We start from the raw sequence: 6,000 nt of genomic DNA, 5'->3' as shown, positions 1-6,000 counted from the left end.
GCGAAGTTAGGAGCCGTTATATCTCGGTACTTTCGTTTAACTATTTCCAAGCCAGTCGAAGTTTTAATGACCATCCGTGTTCCCCTTTCCTTGATTTATCTCCACCGCGAGGGTGACCGATTTCAGAACTCATTTCACCCCTCTATCAAACCGCTATCTCGATGCCGGAAAGGCGAAAAATTCGATTGAAATTTAATCGAGAGAGATATTTTAATCGCGCCGCTTATTAGCTTTATAAATCTCCCATAACGAGGCAGTAAACCGTGTCCGCGAAATCGGAAATAAATATCCTTATAGCCTTAATACGTTCGTCTGCGGAAGATTAAATTCCAGGTTTGCTCGATCGCTGTACCGTAAATTATCCGCTTTGGTTGCGAAAAGAAGGAAAACGAAACGTCGATCAACTGGAATCGCGAATCGTGAAATTTTCGCGACGAGAGGCCATCGGCGACCATCGCGCTTTCCAAAGTCTCCTCCGCGACGTCACCTCCGCGTCCAGCATCGACTCGTCGCGCAGCAACCCTTTCTCTCGCCTCGTTTTTCTCCTTTTCCTCCTTTTTCCCGTCGGATTCTATTTCCGTCAAGCGTCCTCTCGAGTGATTTATTCGATCGGAGCCCTGGCAATTTGTCGCCCTCGGCGCCGCGGGCCGAGAAGGAAAGTAGCCCGTGCACGTCCGCGGACTCCGCTCGAGCGCGCAGGTTAATTCTTAATTTCAAGCCTTGGGTCAGCACGCCTCCCACCGGAAGCCTTAATCACGCCGGAGTCGCGCCTCGAGAAAGCAATTAGCGCTGTCCCGCGAACTCGTCGATAATTAATTAAACTTTCCCGATCGATTCCGCCGCTGTTTCTCCGACCGCTCTCTGCTGCCCTCTGCAGCGTGCACGCGAAGCGTTCCGTGTTCCCGTCACGAGCGCGTATTCCGAGGCCTCGCGATTATTCGACGAGCGGAGCGGAAAGCTGACAGAAATAGGGTATAAAGGAGAGGTTAGGAGGAGGTGGTGCTTGGGAAAGAAGAGACGAAGATGCACACCACCTGTAGGGCTCTCTGTGCTCCGCGTGGCGCTTTAATCTTTGATCCAACAATATGGCCGGCCTCCGTGCCCGCTTTGTTGCCCCGAAAAGTAAGCCTGAGACACCGAGGGTCGCGGTAATACGGGGTTTCTTATTGAAACGGCAGCCGGTAATAAGAGAAATGGATGTTGAGATAGAGTACCGGTTTGCGGATATTATTATCCTGTGTCAGAGGAGGTTTCTTAGTCTGGGTTTAAACTGCAGGAGGGAGAGTTAGGTCGGCGGAATATTCCTTGCGAGAGTTTGCTGGGTTAGGTCGGTGTCTCAAACGCGTTGGCGGAATCTGCTAATCTTTGGATCAAAAGAAATAATTTGTAACGACGACAGGACAGGACTGAAATTTAATTTTAATCATGACAGTGGTTAGTGTTAGTGGTGGATGAAATTTAATAACAATAAGAATAACTCTTTATTTAATTAGAAAGATTATAAAACACAGATATTATGTTTGAATATAATTAATTTCTCACAATCACACTGTCGTATGTCTTCTCGTTATTATAACTCAGTTGAAACTGACGTATTCCAAATCACTCTCTTTTTTTCTTTCTTCTTTCATACATTACATTGACATACACGATTCACGCAACACCGAAATCATTACACGCATACTCATTTACCATAATAACTTGAATTCATTAGATATTGGAATCCCATGCATACTTGTTCCACTCATCCCAACACATATATACTTAAAAATCTATGTAACCATTACCATAGTTAGAAGACTGGTAATTAAAAATTGCAAATTTTTGAAATTATTAACGATATTGTAATTGAATAAATAATTTAATCGATCAGACAGATAGATGAATCGTGAATTTTAATTAATTTTGATTAATTTAGTCAATGACGTGGGTAAAAGATCACCCCGTTTTAAGTGTAGTCAAGTATTTCTTCGGGCAATATCGTTCGTAATTAGTCGAAAGGGGTTGTCTAGGGGAGGCATTATGAATTCGTTCGACCCCACCCCCGCGCTCCAGGCGTAACGACGGGGGATCAGATTGTTCATTCGTAAAAAGTTGTCGTGGGCCCTCGAAGGACGTCATTGCCAAAAAAATTCCGCAGAAAGTTGGCAGGGTTAATACAGTCAACGAGAGAGATCTCCTTCGGTCCGTCGTAAACAGCTTCCACGCGATCTTCAAATATCCCCCGAATTCGGGGGTCAAACCATCCCCCAAAAATATGAACAATGTAAACGCGGCGAAGCTGGGTAGAGAGTTTTGTGGACAAAAACGGGGACCTTTCATGCGTCACACCAAACATCATCTACGTTTCATCCCCTTTGTTCAATCGATATTTCGCGTTCCGAAACAGCTCAATCATTTGAACGCCAATTTTATTATTTTTTAACTAATAATTCATTGCCATCGATCAAAGATATATAATTTACATTATCGCCTTAAAAAATATATCCTAAATTAGGCAATTTCGATAGGCACAATATTTTTCCAAGAAACTCCTCCATTGCTGGTTACCAAGGATCGTATAAATCGAGAGTGATTATTCCCTCCAGATCTAACATTGAAAGCCAAAAATCTTTTCAGCTCGAATAACGTTAAGAGTAATAGAAAATTTACACGTCAATTAAACATCCGGCAAAGTGGCAGTTGCATAACTCCAATTACTATCGTCAAACTGTCACCGGTGATCATAAAGTCCGACTAAAAATGGACACACCTTATTTTTCACTTTCATCCTTGGAATGCAAATTGACGTAGCTGTGTTCTTGCAACAAGCTGACGTACAACAGAAATTGACTTGGGTGCCATTATCGCGAGCGTGGTTGACACAATTTCGGAAAACACGGTATCGATCTTTCCTCGAAAGGGGAAACCGTGTTCGCGACCCTGTAGCAGCTCGAGGGGTGTTTTATTAATATTCAGGATCATTCCTTCTCGCGGATCTTTCATCGCGGATCGAAATAGCGACAACGCGTGTCGCTGGTTTCCGTAGCACGAAGAATGTGTGTCACCGGATATTACCGATTCAGACGCACGTGTTAGAAACGCGGACGTCGCGGTCGAATTTGAATATCGGGTCTGCAATTATGCAAATTCGCTGGCCGTGATTTATCGGGATTCTTGCAGGATAGGAAGAAACAGGGAGAGGCGTATATATCACGGCTGGAATTACACATTAATGGGAATTTTATTACCAGCTTTTCCTTTATTACCCGCAGTTAAATGATGGATGGAGAAATGTGCTTTTATTTAGCGAGCCGGGGTGCGTCGGTCACGGATCCGTGAATTTCGATTCGCACCCCGTCGATTCCTTTTATTATTAGAATTTCCATCTGGCCTGGTGATTTCGTCGGGATCGTGGAACGCGTGAATATTACACTTGGTCTTGCTGCGTCGAGCCCCCTGTCGCAGGATCCTGAAATAATTACAGGTGGAAACTGTTAAACGCGTCTCGAAGCACGCGAAATCCGATGAACGCAGAAATCCACAGGATCGTGTGTTCGACGGATAATTAAAAGCAGCTGGAACAAAACCACCACGAGATTTCTTTTACCGATACACTCTCGCCGTGGTTTAATATATTCGTCGAGATTAATCTTGCCTCTGTTACGTTTCATCCTTTTAAGCCGTTCCATTCGCGGGACAGCTTGGTAATTAGAAATTAAACGGATTATCGTTTCAACGCGTTGAAAATAGACTTTGTGCAGTGGAAGGAAATATTTTCGGAGCTTTTATCAAGGCTTCGCGAATGTTACCTGTTCATCCTGTCAGACGGTTCACCTCGTGCCTCGGAAAGGGATGCTTAATCGACTTAAACGTCGCATCAGCCTGGTGTACTCTGCGTTGCAGGAAAGAAGTCATCTCGTTCGGTTGCTGGGTAAGAGGGGTATTCCACTTGCTTTGCCTATGCTCTTGTTAATAATACCCACTCTTCTATGACACTCCCAAAACTACTATCTTCAAGTTCGGTAACGTGGTGCGTTAACATAGGCGTAAGATATCCGCGAAAGGAATGTTATCTCAGAGTTAACTTAGAGTGAATTGGAAACACTACTACGCTGGGCAATAAACGAAACGACACCATATGATTGGAAAGGATTTTGTAAACACGTAGAAACATTGGAACACGAATATTGGACGAAAGATGGAATAACAGAAGACGCAACTGAAGATCTAGAATTGGAAATACAAAGCAGTGAGTCGGATAAGAAATCAGTTGACAAAAGCTCAAAGATTTATGAAGTAAAGAAGTACAAAAGTAATAATAATTAACATCATTTATGAAAATTGATTTAAAATTTAATATGTATTTTTTATGATAAATTAATTATATAATTGCATCGTACTTGATAACCGTTTAGTAGTTGTATAGTATATCACGTTTGCTGCATAATGCAATGAAAAAGTTAATCAAGATGCTAATTAGTAATTAGTAATTGCAAATAACCATGTGTTCGTCGGAAGAATCTGAAGTTAATATACTTTTGGGATGAGTCTATGTTCTTGCATCTAATTGTTGCCCCTGTCTCGCTTTGTCTCGTTGCTTCGTTCGCTTTCTTTGTCACATGGTGTTCTATGACCGGGCTAATAGGAAGGGATCAGTTCTACCAATAAGGGAAACGTTTTACTCTACTTCTGCCATGATTCGGTCCTACAAGTTTCTCAGATGACTTCTTTCATGCAACGCAGAGTAGATCAGTCTGGGACCCGGTGTTGTTTCAGAATCGTCAAACCTATTATCGTCGTTCTGCCTCTTAGCGGGGCACATAGTTTATCGTGAAACACAGCGTTCAGCTTTTAAACGAAATTATCGGAGATGCTCTCGGCTCTTCGACGCGGTAATTAAAAATCGATGCGACGAAGCTTCGCGTAAATACGCGAACGTGCAACGCTCGGAGAATCCTCTGGAATACTTGGGAACATCCCCGACTCGATGGTCTTCGAAATACACCACGAGTGGTGGAATCATTTTTGCTCAAAGTCTCGCGAAGAATCGCGAAAGAGAGGTCCCCTCGGCGTCTCGAACGCTGCTCTTAAATGTTCCTTTGGGAAAAAGTGGAGCATCGAGTGCAACCAATAGCCTATCGATAATCGAATATCCAAGACAAGTACCACATGGAATGGTTTTGACCCTTTTTTCTTCCACGTGCTTCTGAAATTCCAACGCTTTCCCACGAGGCTCGGTGATCGCTCGAAAGCGTTCGAAAATGGCGATTGCTGTCGGAATGAAAATCGGGAATTAAATTATTTTCTCATTTAACAGACGGTGCGTCGCGCGAGGCCTTTGATGCTTCGTCCATTTTTGAAATCGGTACGGATCCCGCGAGTTGAGGATTTAATTATTTTTCCATTTGACAGACGCTTCGTTGCACGTCGCTTGCAAAGATTCGTCTCTTTCGAACGAAATTTAAAATTTATTAGAAAATACCCGAAGCCGATACAGATTCCCATAGACATTCAAAGGATCGCAAATTAAATCATTTTCCTTATCATCTGACAAGCAACGTTAGGCTTGATTTTAAATTCGGTACAGATCCCGGGAGTTGCGGATTTAATTATTTTTCCATTTGACAGACGTTGCATTGCACATCGCTTCCAAAGATTCGTTCCTTTCGAACTAAATTCAAAATTTATTAGAAAATACCCGTAGCCGGTAGATTTCCTCGTAGATATTCAAAAGGTCGCAAATTAAATTATTTTCCCGTCTGACAGGCAACGTTAGGCTCGATTTTAAATTCGGCACAGATCCCGCGAGTTGCAGATTTAATTATTTTTCCATTTAACAGACCCTCTGTTGCGCTTGTTTCCAAAGATTCGTCCTTTTTGAACGAAATTCGAAATTTATTTGGAAATACCCGGAACCGATAGATTTTCCCGTAGACATTCAAAGGATCGGAAATTAAATCATTTTCCCATCTGACAGGCAGCGTTAGACTCGATTAAATTCGCTCGATATCGCGGAAA

At 42.8% G+C, this 6,000-nt stretch overlaps 1 protein-coding gene across 1 annotated transcript in view; it reads left to right on the top strand.

Annotated features, from left to right (window-relative positions):
• The window catches only part of cv-c (RhoGTPase activating protein), a 282,614-nt gene that overhangs the window by 15,852 nt on the left and 260,762 nt on the right, over positions 1–6,000 (top strand). The window lies entirely within an intron of this gene.

The sequence above is a fragment of the Eufriesea mexicana genome, unplaced genomic scaffold (assembly GCF_001483705.2).
Source record: "Eufriesea mexicana isolate 0111107269 unplaced genomic scaffold, ASM148370v2 scaffold1137, whole genome shotgun sequence".
Classification (NCBI taxonomy): Eukaryota; Metazoa; Arthropoda; class Insecta; order Hymenoptera; family Apidae; genus Eufriesea; species Eufriesea mexicana.
This window is presented reverse-complemented; position numbering and strand designations above follow the sequence as displayed.